The following is a 14,668-nucleotide window of genomic DNA, read 5'->3' as shown; positions in this document are numbered from 1 at the left end:
GTGACTGAAAACTAGTAAAAATGTTAGAATTACCGGTCATGTGATTTGAGGCACCTGAATCAATCACCCATTTATTTGAAGAGGTGATTAGACATGTTTTATCTGATTTAGTAAAGGCATTAACTGAGGTGGATTCCTTCAATAATTTCTGATATCGAGAGAATTCAGCAAACTCCTTTGAGGAAATCAAAATCATTTTATCAAACCTTTGAGTTCCCTGATTACAGTCAGTCATATTCCCAACAAAACGCTCACGGTACCAAAATGAATTGGTGGACAAACCAACAAGTCCCAAACAGACTATAATCCCAAAGAAAAGACAATACAATCACCAAAATAAAATGACTAACCAGATCTGACCGCACCAAGACCAATCTGGCCGAATAATCAGAAACGAAGGGGATGTTGACCGGAAAAAAACAACAATGTCTGAGAAGCCAACAGATTTTCTGGACAGCAACCCAAAAATTAGAAGGATGGACAGGTCGTCTTCTTTGATACTGCGTTTGAAAGTTTCGAGTTCCGACTAAATAACCTTATCGAAACAGCTCCAGAATGACTCAAGCTTCAGATTTGAGTTCACAAACAGATCTCCCACAAATATTCTTAGCACCCTTCTTGAATTTCCAGAATTTTGAAGCACCAGCTTCACTCGAGAAAGGCAGACAATCAAGCTTCAGATTTTAGAGTTTCAATCTGAACCCAGATGCCACAAAATGGATTCAGTACACTTAGACAATCAATTTCTCTAACACAGAAATGGTGTCCAGATTCAAAGGTGAAAGATAGAGCTCTCAACTACTTCCCCGAAGCCACAGTAGCTTCCAGTGAAGTCACAGTGACTTCCGGCAAAGCCAAATCCCTGCTTAGACAGTTGCTCTGATACCATGTAACTTATATTATATGGAGAATGACTTGTTCCTTTCTATTCATCAAGACAAGATACTTATACAAATACTATGCTTCTATGAAAGGAAAACTAATCAAAGTAAATCAACTAAGAATCTGCTCCTATAACTAAATTAGCTATATATGGAAGATATAATATTTACACCTATTATATTCTATAACACTATTCATGTTTTTTCTTTTATCGTTCCCCCCAACACACTTGTAGTCAATGGTAGACCTTGACACATTTCAACAATCCTGTTTTCCGTGCTCACCATTTCTTCAGGAACCTCCCTGTCAACAAATGCTCTTTGTTTGAAAATGGACCAACAATGATCTCTTGTTAATTTTTCCAACATATGATGATCTACTGCTACTGTAGATGCTACCCTCTTTGAAAGAGTAGTCACAAGAATGCAGATTCTTCTTGAGGTGTTTATTCCCGTCCATGAAGTCGTGCTTTGGGCCTCAAGTTTGGAAAAGTCGTGCTTTTCCGCCCAATTCATCTCGGAGCTTCTTGACTATTATATCTCTACTTTGGACCTCAAGTTTCCTCTCTGTCAATGATTCGAGGATTAGTTCAAGAAAGCTCTTCGTTTCTACCATTTCAGGTAGACACAACCAAACTTTCTTTTCAAAATTTTGCTTGATTTGTTCATCATTGAAAATTCTCTTAGCCATTGTAGTTTTTCCCTTAACCTCCCATCCCCACTACGGGAATGGTGCACATAAAAACTTTGTCTCTCATGTTCAACATCTTCGCCTTTATTTCATCAACATCTCTGTTTCTACCAACCGCATCCGAAGCAACTACTACGGATTCTGTTTCTCGATTTGATGGTATTTTCCAAGAAGCAACAACATCCGTTGAATTCATCAAACACGTTTTCATCATCTTCAGCAACTCTCTCAAGCATCTTGAGCCATTCTTCCACAGCCTGATCGTCGACTTGTTGTTTATCAGCCAAATAAAATGAAGAACTATTTTATATTGCGTTTGGTAAGAGGTATTAGACCTTATTAGATTATTTATCCACCATTTATACCTTAGTTATGTGATACAGGATGGAATAACTTATTCCGATAATTTATTCGGAGATTAATAATTTTGAGATAACTTGTTCTTGAGCGAAACGAGCGCTAACTTTAATAGAACTTTCTTTTAAACTTCATTTGCATTAGTTCGATTGTAAATAACTGATGAGTTATACGTGTTGATAAATATTTGTAAATATTAAAAATAGGCCAAACACATATGCAGACTCTTACACTTGTCCTTAAATTTCATTTTGACACTCCAACTCAACCTTGTTCCATTTTAACCCTTCAGCTCCAATTTTTATGTTCCATTTTGGCACTTCTAAGTGATGTGGCAGAGAGTGTGCATCACACATTCTCTAAGAGAGTGAAAGACAAAAAAAAGTATTTTTAAAAAATAATAAAAGATTACCCTTCAACTCTATTTCTTTTATGTACCATTTAACATAAAACACTAATTTTATGATTTCTTTATTTCTATATATGTTATTCAACTGCAATTTTGCATTTTAAAAATCGACGATCATCTGTTAATTATTGTAAAAAATTAAAACTAACGGATTATCATTGTTTTTTTTATAAAAAAAGTAACAATTTCTTTTTAAGAGTTTTCCTATATTTTTGCGTGAAAAATAACCGATGAAAGTGTGTCGATTTTCTTTCTTAAAAAAATCAATGACAACCCAATGAAGTCTATGAGTGTCAACATTTTTTTGTAGTGTTATTAATTAGCAATGAACATGAATTTTTTTTTACTTGTATTTAGTTGAATGAAAAAATTAGAAAGCTGATATTTGAGTTAGTCCAAGTAGACTAGATATGAAAAAAAATATATGTGATGTTATTTAGATTAACTAATTTTTTTTTTAAAAAAAAAACCAACACACTTTCATCGATTATTTTTTCACACAATAATGTACAGAAACTCTAAAAAAAAAAAATTTCTTAAAAAAATGATGTTCATCCATTATTTTTTAACACAATAATGGCATGTGAAGTACACACATCCCACTTTGTTGATTCTTTGGAAAGAAGTGCCAAAATGGAACATAAAAATTGGAGTTGAAGGGTTAAAATGGAACAAGGTTGAGTTGGAGTGTCAAAATGAAATTTAGGAACAAGTTTAAAGGTTTGCATATGTGTTTGGCCTTAAAAATAAGTAATTATGTATTTTAATAAAAATGCTAAAATTAATAATAAGCACTTGACAATTGACATGGTTGCTAAAAAGTTCTCATAAGCTATTTATTTTGTTTTAGCAATTTTAAGTTTTCTTATAAAACATATAAATTTAAAAGTATCTTCTAAAGAAAACGAGGAACGACAACGCTTATGATGTGCTTTCCTGTAGTAGATTGATTTGGGTATTTGTACGTTGTTCTTTTGCCCACTTAATAAAAGGCCCCAGCGCTCTATTTTATTTTTTTTTTTAAAAAAAGAGGAACGACAATGCATATAGAAAGAACAGAAATTCAGGGGTTTAGTTACCAAAGGAAAATAAAATTTGCAAGGGTTTTGTTTTGGTAAAGGATTTTGGAGAATTAAGAGTTAAGGATATAAAATAATAAAAATATTTGTCAAATTAGAAGAGTTTAGCCATGATAATTTTTCACCTTTTTCGGAAAATTATTTCTTTATTCAAAATACAGTGTTTGGCCATAAAAATTTCCAATATAATTTGGAATTGGAAAAACGCACAAATCCTTATTTTCACGGTCAAACTCATCGGTGATCCTCTAAAGTTTGCACCAAGTTTCACTTAAATACTTTAACTGTGCAATGTTCATTTTAAACACTTCATGTTTATTTAAGATCTTTTTTATTTTTCTATTTTGGTGTTGTTTTGAGAAAAAAAGAGAGAGAGCAGGACCGGAGGGGGAGGGAGAAAAAGAAAGAAAGAAAAATATAAAATAGGAGTGTTCATATTTATTTTTTGAGTTATGAGCTCAAATGTACTACTTATTACACACACACACACACACACACATATATATATATATATATATATATTTATTTATTTATTTTCAATGAGTTCTACACATAATTTTAATTATCGAGCTTCTTCAATTTCAAATAATTAGTTTTTATAAAATTCAAAATAGTTTTCGAATTAGTTTGAATGAATTATAATTTTTCAAATAATATATATTATTTTATATAATTATTACATTTTATAAATATTTGAAAATTGTCTCAATTTTTTTTTAGTTTTACTCAAATATTTGATTAATTAGTTTAGTTAATTAATACTTTATATTTTTAAATTAATAAAAATTCATGTTATTTTAATTTTGGCTGAATTGAACCAATTGCCTCAATTTGATCGAATTCACAATTGACTACATTCTTTTTTAATTTTTTCAAAACCCTTTTTCATCCAACTTTTAAACTAAAATTGGGCCATATTTCAGCCCATATGTTCATCACCAAACAAACCTCAATTTCCATTCCCAACACCAACACCAACAGCCCAGCCCACTATCTCAGCCCTCAACCAACAATACATACATGCAACGTCTATACCAGTGACCCCTACGCTTGTCTTCCTCGTCTTGAATCAACGGCTCCCTTCAATCGTCCGCAACGGCTACTTGATTTTTTTTTTGAATTTCATCTATTCTTCCCCAAAAATCAGTCCTATTTGCTCTCTCTCTATATATAAGCCCGTCTCCAGTCCTCCATCAATCAAGGGATTACGAAAAAGTGAATACAAAAGCTAAAATCAAAGAAAGAATCCATCAATTTCTTTTTAGACCTTGATTTCGGAAATCGGAATTCGTTGAAGCTCCCCGCTTGTTGTGGTGAAGTCGCTGCTCCAAGTTCGTTCCCTTCAGAAGGTAATTTAATTCATGTCCCTGTTGTTCCTAATGTGTGGATTGTTCTAGGAGTGTTTTAATAATCGTTGATTCAAAATGGTTGATACAATTGGCTTTGTAACTATACCTCTTTGATTTCCTTGTTAGCCATTCTGTGTTGATTTCCATGTTTAGTGTTTGTACCTGTTTCAAAAGTGTTCCCATTATTTCATATTGTTGTCATATGTTGTGTGTGTTTCGAGTTCATCTCGAGATATTGTAGTTGTTCCATCTTAACTAGTTGAAATGCGTCTTTCGATCGGAAAATTATGATTTCTCCGATCTCAGAATGGCTGCAACGACACTATACCAATCGGTTGGGACTCTTCAGTCTTGTAGAAATAATGGTAACTCTGGATTGTTGCCTGATTATGGGCATGTTTCCTTTAGATACGTGTCCAAGGTTTCAAGGTTGATGTGGGATTGTTGAGAGGAGGAAGTTTTGTTATAGAAAGAGAGGTATTTGTATAATTCAAGCCTCTGCTTCTCAGGCTATGGTTACTGATGAAGCTTCAGTACCATCAAGTGCCACCACCAGCGAATAAGAAAACAAGTATGATAGTCCAATTCTTGAACTGTTATTTTCAAAATAATCATAAACACAACATAAGACAAGAAGAATCTGTGATCATTTATTTCGTCATAACATTAAGAAGTAATTGTTCCCCTCCTCAGAAATGATTTTCATGGGATAAATTATATAATTGTTTTAAGCTACTCTGCGGCACCACATCTGATTCCAATCTTACTCTTTTTCCCTTTAGGTGAAGCTGCTTTTATCCTAGAATGAAAAAATCTTGTCCACTGGTTGTGTAGACGTGCCTTTGACTACAAAGGGTGTGGAAGCTGCCGTTGAAGCTGGAAAACGAATTAGCAATATAACCTATCGACATGATCTATACTTCTACTTTGATTCGTGCTCAAATGACTGCCATGCTTGCATGACAGCAGTGCCGCAATAAGGTAATTTTGTGGTTAAAGCTTGTAACATTTGGACGATCTTTGCTTCTTCTTAATTTTGTTTTTTCATATGGATTAGTAGTTTATAGCTCAAGTGTTTTATATATATGGTATTATTTTGTTCACAGGGTCCAAAAAAGAAAGTTGTATGTGCATATAACGAATATGTTATTGTTTCATGGATTGGCTGTGACACGCAACAAATTTCCATCTTGCATTAGAGGTTCAGAGAGAAAGTAAGTCAATATTTTTGTTGGTTCTCTCTTTTTATACATTATATTGAGTGGTCTATGCTTCTTCTTAATTTGTTATGTTATATATCGCACCTCAAGGAGGCTGATGTAGATAGTCTAATAATGCCATCCACAACTCGAATTGGTGACCTATAAGTCAAACAGAAACAATATTATCACTGTCTATAGTGCTTGAGATTTATCAGATGAAAGTTCGGGCAATATGGGGATGTCAACATAATACTTGAAAGATGAAAGTTTGGGGAATATGGCTGATACTCTGAGGCTGTCATTATAGTGCTTGAATGCTTTCAACTCGTAAACAATACATCACATAGAGTTAACTTTATCTCAGATGAAAATTTGGGCAATATGACTGACACTATGAACATCAACATAATGCTTGAATGATTTTGTTTGCAATTGTCATGCAATGTGGTTTCTTAGCTTCTTTTGTCTTAAAATAATTATAAATTTCTTTTAGATGGTATGGTACAGTTCTGAGATACAAAAAAAATCTAATAAAAACTATGATCCATAGACATTTAAGTGAGTGCTTGATTTCTTTCTCTATAGTAAAATTTTATGGTTTTCGCTTTATTAGATCACCATGATCACAGTTGATACAGAGGAGCGACTCAATCCTAACCTTAGAGAACTCGATAGCAGATCGCATTGTTTAAAAGTCTTTCATAGTTTATTAATCTAGGTTTAAATTATTATTTTTCTACTTTTTTATTTGTTATCAAATTTTGTTTGTAAGCTAATTCGGAAGCAAAATGATCAGATCATTCTGAAAAATCTGTAAATGATGAGGAACAAAAAGAATACAAAGAGTAAGTACTCAATCTGCCAGATAACAACAATACAACATAAACAAGCTAAGATGAACTTTTTAAAAAAGAATTCCAACATATTTGAAAGATAAAAAGATAATATTGTTAGTTACTGGTGTCTTTTTATTTTTTCTGCTAGAAAGATTGTATCTTTTTATGGACGTATTTGAGATTATTATCCATTTCACACGAGGGTTTGACTTTCACAAGTTCAACATTCAACGGGAAGTGCACGAGCAGATGTAAAATTGAAAATAACTTTCTAGTGATCTGTGATTGCTTTGTCCAGGTTGTACTCATTAGTGATGTTCCTAGATCCTTAAATTGTACACAAACCCAAATAGTTTGAATATTTAAAGTTTAACTAAGCCATGGAGAAGCTGTGAAAGCTGAAGGTGAAGAATTTCACATATATTATTCATTTATCAACTTTCAAATGAATATATTTTAGTGTTGTATTTTCATTATTCAAGAAAATGAATGAAAATACTCCAAGTTTATTAAAATAACTGGGTCAATATTTATAAAATTCAAGGGGAATCAGAGGGTTGGCGAGGCCTCGAGGGTAGGGGGCCTCGCAGCAAGCGTCCTTTGGTTCGGCGTCCTCGAGGCAGGCGCCCTCAGGTCAGGCGTCCTCGGGTCAGGCGTCCTCGGGTCGAGTATTCTCGAGTCAGGTGTCCTCGGGTCAGGCATTCTTGGGTCAGGCGTTCTAGGGTCAGAAGTCCTCGAGTCAGGCATTCTAGGTTCAGAAGTCCTCGGGTCAAGCATTCCAGGTCAGGGTGTCCTCGAGTTAGGCGCTCTCGGGTTAGGCATTCTGGGGTCAGGCGCTCTCGAATCAGAAGTCCTCGGATCAGGCGTCCTCAGGTCAGGCATTCTCGGGTTAGGCATCCTCGGGTTAGGCATCCGCGGGTCAGAAGTCCTCGGGTCAAGCGTTCTTGGGTCAGGCGTCCTCGGGTCAGAAGTCCTCGAGTCAGGCGTCCTCGAGTCAGGCGTTCTCGGGTCAGGCGTTCTAGGGTCAGAAGTCCTCGGGTCAGAAATCCTCGGGTTAGGCGTCCTCGAGTCAGGCGTTCTCGGGTCAGGCGTTCTAGGGTCAGAAGTCCTCGGGTCAGAAATCCTCGGGTTAGGCGTCCTCGAGTCAGGCGTCTTCGGGTCAGGTGTTCCTGAGTTAGGAATCCTCCGGTCAAAAGTCCTTTGGTCAGGCGTTCTCGGGTCAGGCATTCTAGGTTCAGAAGTCCTCGGGTCAGGCATCCTCGGGTCAGGCGTTTTCGAGTCAGAAGTCTGATCAGGCATCCTCGGGTCAGGCGTTCTCGAGTCAGACGTCTGATCAGGCATCCTCGGGTCAGGCGTTCTCGAGTCAGACGTCTGATCAGGCATCCTCGGGTCAGGCGTTCTCGAGTCAGACGTCTGATCAGGCATCCTCGGGTCAGGCGTTCTCGAGTCAGACGTCTGATCAGGCATCCTCGGGTCAGGCGTTCTCGAGTCAGACGTCTGATCAGGCATCCTCGGGTCAGGCGTTCTCGAGTCAGACGTCTGATCAGGCATCCTCGGGTCAGACGTCATCGGGTCAGACATCCTCGGGTCAGGCATCCTCGAGTCAGGCGTTCTCGGGTCAGGCGTTCTATGGTCAGAAGTCCTCGGGTCAGAAATCCTCGGGTCAGGCGTCCTCGAGTCAGGCATCCTAGGGTCAGGAATCCTCCGGTCAAAAGTCCTCTGGTCAGGCGTTCTAGGGTCAGGCATTCTAGGTTCAGAAGTCCTCGGGTCAGGCATCCTCAGGTTAGGCGTCCTCGGGTCGGGCGTTCTTGAGTCAGAAGTCTGATCAGACATCCTCGGGTTAGGCATTCTCAGGTCAAACATCCTCGGGTCAAGCATTCTTAGGTCAGACGTCATCGGGTCAGGCGTCCTCGGGTCAGGCATCCTCAGGTTAGGCGTCCTCGGGTCGGGCGTTCTTGAGTCAGAAGTCTGATCAGACATCCTCGGGTTAGGCATTCTCAGGTCAAACATCCTCGGGTCAAGCATTCTTAGGTCAGACATTCTAGGTTCAGAAGTCCTCGGGTCAGGCATCCTCAGGTTAGGCGTCCTCGGGTCGGGCGTTCTTGAGTCAGAAGTCTGATCAGACATCCTCGGGTTAGGCATTCTCAGGTCAAACATCCTCGGGTCAAGCATTCTTAGGTCAGACGTCATCGGGTCAGGCGTCCTCGGGTCAGGCATCCTCAGGTCAGGCGTTCTAGGGTCAGGCATCCTCGGGTCAGAAGTCCTCGGGTCAGGCATCCTCGAGTCAGGCATTCTCGGGTCAGGCGTTCTCGAGTCAGAAGTCTGATCAGGCATCCTCGGGTTAGGCATTCTCAGGTCAAACATCCTCAGGTCATGCAAAATGCAGGTTCACAAATCCTCGTGTCTGGCTTCCTCGAGTCAGGCGTTCTCGAGTCAGGCGTTCTCGGGTCAGAAGTCCTCGGGTCAGAAGTTCAAGCGTTCTCAGGTCAGGGTCAGGCGTTCTAGGTTCAGGTGTTCTAGGATCAAAAGTCCTCAGTTCAGGCGTCCTCGAGTTAGGCGTTCTCGGGTCAGAAGTCCTCGGGTTAGGCGTCATCGAGTCAGGCGTTCTCGGGTCAGGCGTTCTCGGGTCAGAAGTCCTCGGGTCACAAATCCTCGTGTCTGGCTTCCTCGAGTCAGGCGTTCTCGGGTCAGGCGTCCTCGAGTCAGGCGTTCTCGGGTCAGAAGTCCTCGGGTCAGGCTTTCTCGGGTTAGGCATTCTCGGGTCAAGCATCATCGGGTCAAGCGTCCTCAGGTTAGAAGTCCTCGGGTCAGGCGATCTTGGGTCAGGCGTTCTCGGATCAGAAGTCCTCGGGTCAGAAGTCCTCAGGTCAGGCGTTCTCGGGTCAAAAGTCCTCGGGTCAGGCATCCTTGGATCAGGCGTTCTAGGGTCAGAAGTTTGAGGTCAGGCGTCCTCGAGTCAGGCGACCTCGGGTCAGGCGTTCTCGGGTTAGAAGTCCTCGGGTCAGGTGTCCTCTGGTCAAGGCTCCTATGGACCTGGCGCCTCGGAGCATCCAAATTTGTTTATCAAAAAACTTTATCAAGACTTTCATACTGAGTTCGAGAACCACCACGTATACTCACACCTTTTTTTTACGCTCATTTTTGCATTTACAAGCCATTTTTTTAGAGATAACCCAAATTATTCGATTTTTCATGTATAGCCCATGGATCTAGCGCTCTGAATATTCCAAAAAAATTTCTCAAAAAACATTATGTACTCACATCATTTTGTTCAAGTTTATCGCTGCATTACAGGCCTTTTAAGAAATTACCCAAATTCCTCAATTTTTCATATGTTAATAGCCCATGGATCTGGCACTACGGGGCACTCAATTTTTTTTTCTCAAAGAACTTTATGAGGACCTCCTTAATAAGTTGGGAATCATCACGTACACTCACACCACTTTTTTCACGTACACTCACACCAAATTTCTCGATTTTTCGTGTGTTATGCCCATTGATCTGGGCACCGGAGCACCCAAAAAAAAATTCTCTATAAACTTTATGAAGACATCCGTAGAGAGTTGAGAAACCACCACGTATATTTACACCATTTTTCACGCTCATTTCCGCATTAATAGGCCTTTTTTTAGAATTACCCAAATTCGTCGACTTTTCATATGTTAAAAGCCTATGGAATTGGCGCCCCGGAGCACCAAATATTTTTTTCTCAAAAAACTTTATGAAGGCCTCCGTATTGAGTTGGGACACTACCAAGTATATTCACACCATTTTTTTACGCCTATTTCCGCATTTACAGGCCCATTTTTTGGGAATTAACAAAAATTCTCGATTTTCGTGTGTCCCATGGATATGGCGCCCCGCGGCACTCAAAAATTTTTTTATCAAAAAAACTTTATGAGAATCTTCGTAATGAGTTCGGGAACCATCACATATATTCACTACATTTTTTTTCAGGCCCTTTTGTAGGAATTACCCAAATTCCTTGATTTTTCTTGTGTAATAGCCAATAGATCTGGCGCCATTGAGCACCCAAAAAAAAAATTCTCAGAAAACTTAATGAAGACCTCTGTAATGTGTTGAAAAACCACCACGTATACTCACACCATTGTTTTCACACCCATTTCTACATTTACAGACCCTAGTTTAGGAATCACCCAAATTTCTCGATTTTTGGTGTGTCTAGCCCATGGATCTAACGCCGGGAGCAACAAAAACTTTCTTTCTCAAAATTTTTTATGAGGACCTTCATAATGAGTTTGAGAACCACCACGTATACTCACACCATTTTTTTTCACGCACATTTCCGCATGTACAGGCCTTTTTTTAGAAATTATCCAAATTACTCGATTTTTCATGTGTATAGTCCATGGATCTAGCACCCTGCAACACCAAAAAATAATATTCAAAAAACTATATGAGGTCCTCCGTAATGAGTTGGGGAAGCACCACGTATACTTATATCATTTTTTTCATGCAGATTTTCGCATTTACTGGCCTTTTATTAGAAATTATCCAAATTACTCGATTTTTCATGTGTATAGTCCAAGGATCTAGCACCCTGCAACACCAAAAAATAATATTCAAAAAACTATATGAGGACCTCCGTAATGAGTTGGGGAAGCACCACGTATACTTATATCATTTTTTTCATGCACATTTTCGCATTTACTGGCCTTTTATTAGAAATTACCCAAATTACTCTATTTTTTGTGAGTTATAACCCATGGATCTGGCGCCCCGAAGCACACATAAATTTTTTTCTCAAAAAATTTTATGAGGACCTCCGTAATAAGTAGGGGAACCACCACCCACACTCATACCATTTTTTTCACATCCATTTCTGCATTTGCAAGCCATTTTTTAGAAATTAGCCAATTTTTTCGATTTTTCGCGTGTATAGCCCATGGATCAGGCGTCCTAAAGCACTCAAAAAAAAATTCTCAAAAAACTTTATGTGGAGATCCGTATAGAGTTAGGGAACCACTACGTATATTCATACCATTTTTAACTCTCATTTATGCATTTACTGGCCCATTTAGGAATTACCCAAATTTCTTGATTTTTCATGTGTTGCCCATGGATCTGGTGTCCAGAACACCTAAATTTTTTCTCAAAAACTGTATCAGGACCTCTTTAATGAGTTGGGGAGCAATCATGTATACTCACATTTTTTTCACGCTTATTTACGCATTGTAGAACCTTTTTTAGGAATTACCCAAGTTTCTCAATTTTTCGTGTGTTAAAAAGCCAATGGATCTGACGCTCGGAGCACCCACAAATAATTTCTCAAAAAAATTTATGAGGACCTCCGTAATGAGTTGAGAAACCACCACGTATACTCACACCAATTTTTTCACGCTCATTTCCGCATTTACAGGTCCATTTTAGAAATTACCCAAATTCCTCTATTTTCTAATGTTATAGCCCATGGCTTTGGCGCCCAGAGTATCTAAAAATAAATTCTCAAAAAATTTAATGAGGACCTCTGGAATGAATTGGTGAACTATCACGTATACTCACACAATTTTTTTTAACGCTCATTTCTACATTTACATGCCCCATTTTGGGAATTACGCAAATTCCTTGATTTTTCGTGTGTTATAGCGCGTTGATCTGACGCCCCGGAGCATCCAAATTTTTTTTCCAAAAATCTTCATGAGGTCCTCCGGACTAAGTAGGGGAACCATTACGTATACTCACACAATATTTTCACACTCATTTGCTACTTGGCCCTTTTTTAGTAATTACCAAAATTCCTCAATTTTTCATATGTTAAAGTCCATGGATCTGGCGCTTCGGAGCACCCAAATTTTTTTTCTCAAAAAACTTTATAAGGACCACATAATGAGTTGGGGAACCACCACATATACTCACACCATAATTTTAGGAATTATCCAAATTTCTCAATTTTTTGTGTGTTATAGCCCATGGATCTGGCGCTTCGGATCACAAAAAAAAATTCTCAAAAAACTTTATGAGGACCACGTAATGAGTTGGGGAACCACTGTAACACTCCAGAAATTTTTTGAACTAAGACTCGAACCGTTCTTCATAGTGAGTGAAATTTTTGCAAGGAATTTAAAATTTCTTGATTGTTAAGGTCACTAGATGCATCACCTTAAGTTCCAAGAAGAACTAAAGAGAGTTCATTCAAGTCATTCCTAAGTTTTTCTTAAGATTTGAGTTAACTTCAAACGACCATAACTCCTAGTACATGATGATTTAGGTGATCTACAAGATAGAAAATTAAAGCCCTTCGAGTCCTCTTTCCAACGCCACCGAGTTTGCTAAATTCTGGGCTTTGAGTAAAAAGTTATGGCTGATTTACTAACGACACACAAACCTGGCAGCAGCTCCGTGAAGGCTCCGCGTTACGGAGCTAATACAGATCTCACTGCCAGGTGAAAAATTATTTCGACTCCCAGCTCGTTTTAATTATTTCTTTAAGGGTATTTTAGTTCTAAAAATCCTTAGGAGGTCATCTAAATTGCCCTAAACGTGTAGAAAACTAATTTTTCATAAATCAAACCCCTTATACACTCCAAAATTCTACGCTCAAGAAAATCAAGAAACGTTAAGGCTAGGGTTCATCTTTCAAGATTTTCCTTCAAGTGCTGCAAGAAGATGGTTCTTTCAGGTATGTAAGCTTCCATAGTGTTGAGTTTGTTCACCCATATGTCAATCATGTTAGTTTCAGCGTTAAGTTTGTTCTAGAAAGTTGAAAGTATGATGTTCTTGAAATTGGCTTTAGTTCTTGAGTTTAGATGAGATTATTGAGTCCCTTGATGAAATCATGTCGATTTTACAGTTGTTTATGAATAGGTTCTTGTGTTCATGTGTTGGGTATCTAAATCTAAAGAGGAATTGAGAAAAAGAACCAAGTTTAGGTGAATTGGGGTTAGAAAATGAAGAAGGAAAAAGTCGGGCGAATCTGGCACCTTGCTCCGCGTCGCGGACCTGCCTTCCCATTTCATAAAGTTTGTCTTCGCGTCGCAGAGAGGTCACAGACCTCTTTGCCTCAAAAGTTAATTCGCGACCAAATATTTAATTCATCTCCGCGTCGCGAACTTTCTTCCAGACAGTGATTTCTTGATCATTTTTCATGTTTAACTATCTAAAAACACTCCTAAACATCACGAGATCATTCCTATCACAAGTCACAACCTTGAATTCATAAATCACATTCAAGGTAGAGTTGAGAGTCAAGTCTTGAGAGTTCTCTCAAACATTTTTTTGAGAAAGTCCCTTTGAGTCCTTTGAGGAGTCTTCTACAACTTCTAATAACTTGTTTCAAGACTTGAGTAAGTGAGCATGAGAGTGAGGAGAATGTATTCATGAGTCTACACTTTCACCTAGATCCTTCATATCATGTACCATAGCTCTTGAATTCATAATTCACATTCAAGAGAGAGTTAAGAGTAGAGTTCAAGAAAGTCTTTGAGTTCAATTATGAATCCTTTGAGATCAACTGTTGATTTGAACTAAGTTTTGAGGAAGTAAGTAAGAGAATGAGAAGAGTCGTATACGCGAGTTCCATATTGATATTTTGACCCTTGAGTCAAGTCGTTCATGCCCATAACTTCCGCATGAACTCCATTAGTTTAGTATCTTTGAAAGGAGTAGTATCTTCAAGTTCTAAGTCTTAAGTATCGAGTTTCTAACCCTTTCGAGATTATAATCCTAATCATGGGACTATTACCTATTACCCATGAAGTCCATGAGTTGAGTTGTTCATGCCTATGATTCCGCATGAACCGTCTGAGTTGAGCATTCTTGAAATAAGTAGTGTCATTGAAGTTCTTGAGTACCAAGTTTTGAGTTCTATCTATGGTTATTGAAAAACCTTGCATTGAGTCGTTCA

At 38.3% G+C, this 14,668-nt stretch overlaps 1 long non-coding RNA gene across 1 annotated transcript in view; it reads left to right on the top strand.

Annotated features, from left to right (window-relative positions):
- Positions 1 to 4,486: 4,486 nt before the first annotated feature.
- Positions 4,487 to 14,668, top strand: part of LOC102596226 (uncharacterized) — a 13,312-nt gene continuing 3,130 nt past the window's right edge. The window contains exons 1-3 of the long non-coding RNA XR_367437.2: positions 4,487 to 4,766; positions 5,549 to 5,747; positions 5,873 to 5,980. This is a non-coding gene — a long non-coding RNA (uncharacterized lncRNA). The remainder of the gene's footprint in view (positions 4,767 to 5,548; positions 5,748 to 5,872; positions 5,981 to 14,668) is intronic.

Source organism: Solanum tuberosum, unplaced genomic scaffold (genome assembly GCF_000226075.1).
Source record: "Solanum tuberosum cultivar DM 1-3 516 R44 unplaced genomic scaffold, SolTub_3.0 scf00106, whole genome shotgun sequence".
NCBI classification, from domain to species: Eukaryota; Viridiplantae; Streptophyta; class Magnoliopsida; order Solanales; family Solanaceae; genus Solanum; species Solanum tuberosum.
The sequence above is the reverse complement of the archived record's forward strand: the minus strand, read 5'-3'. Positions and strand labels throughout refer to the sequence as shown.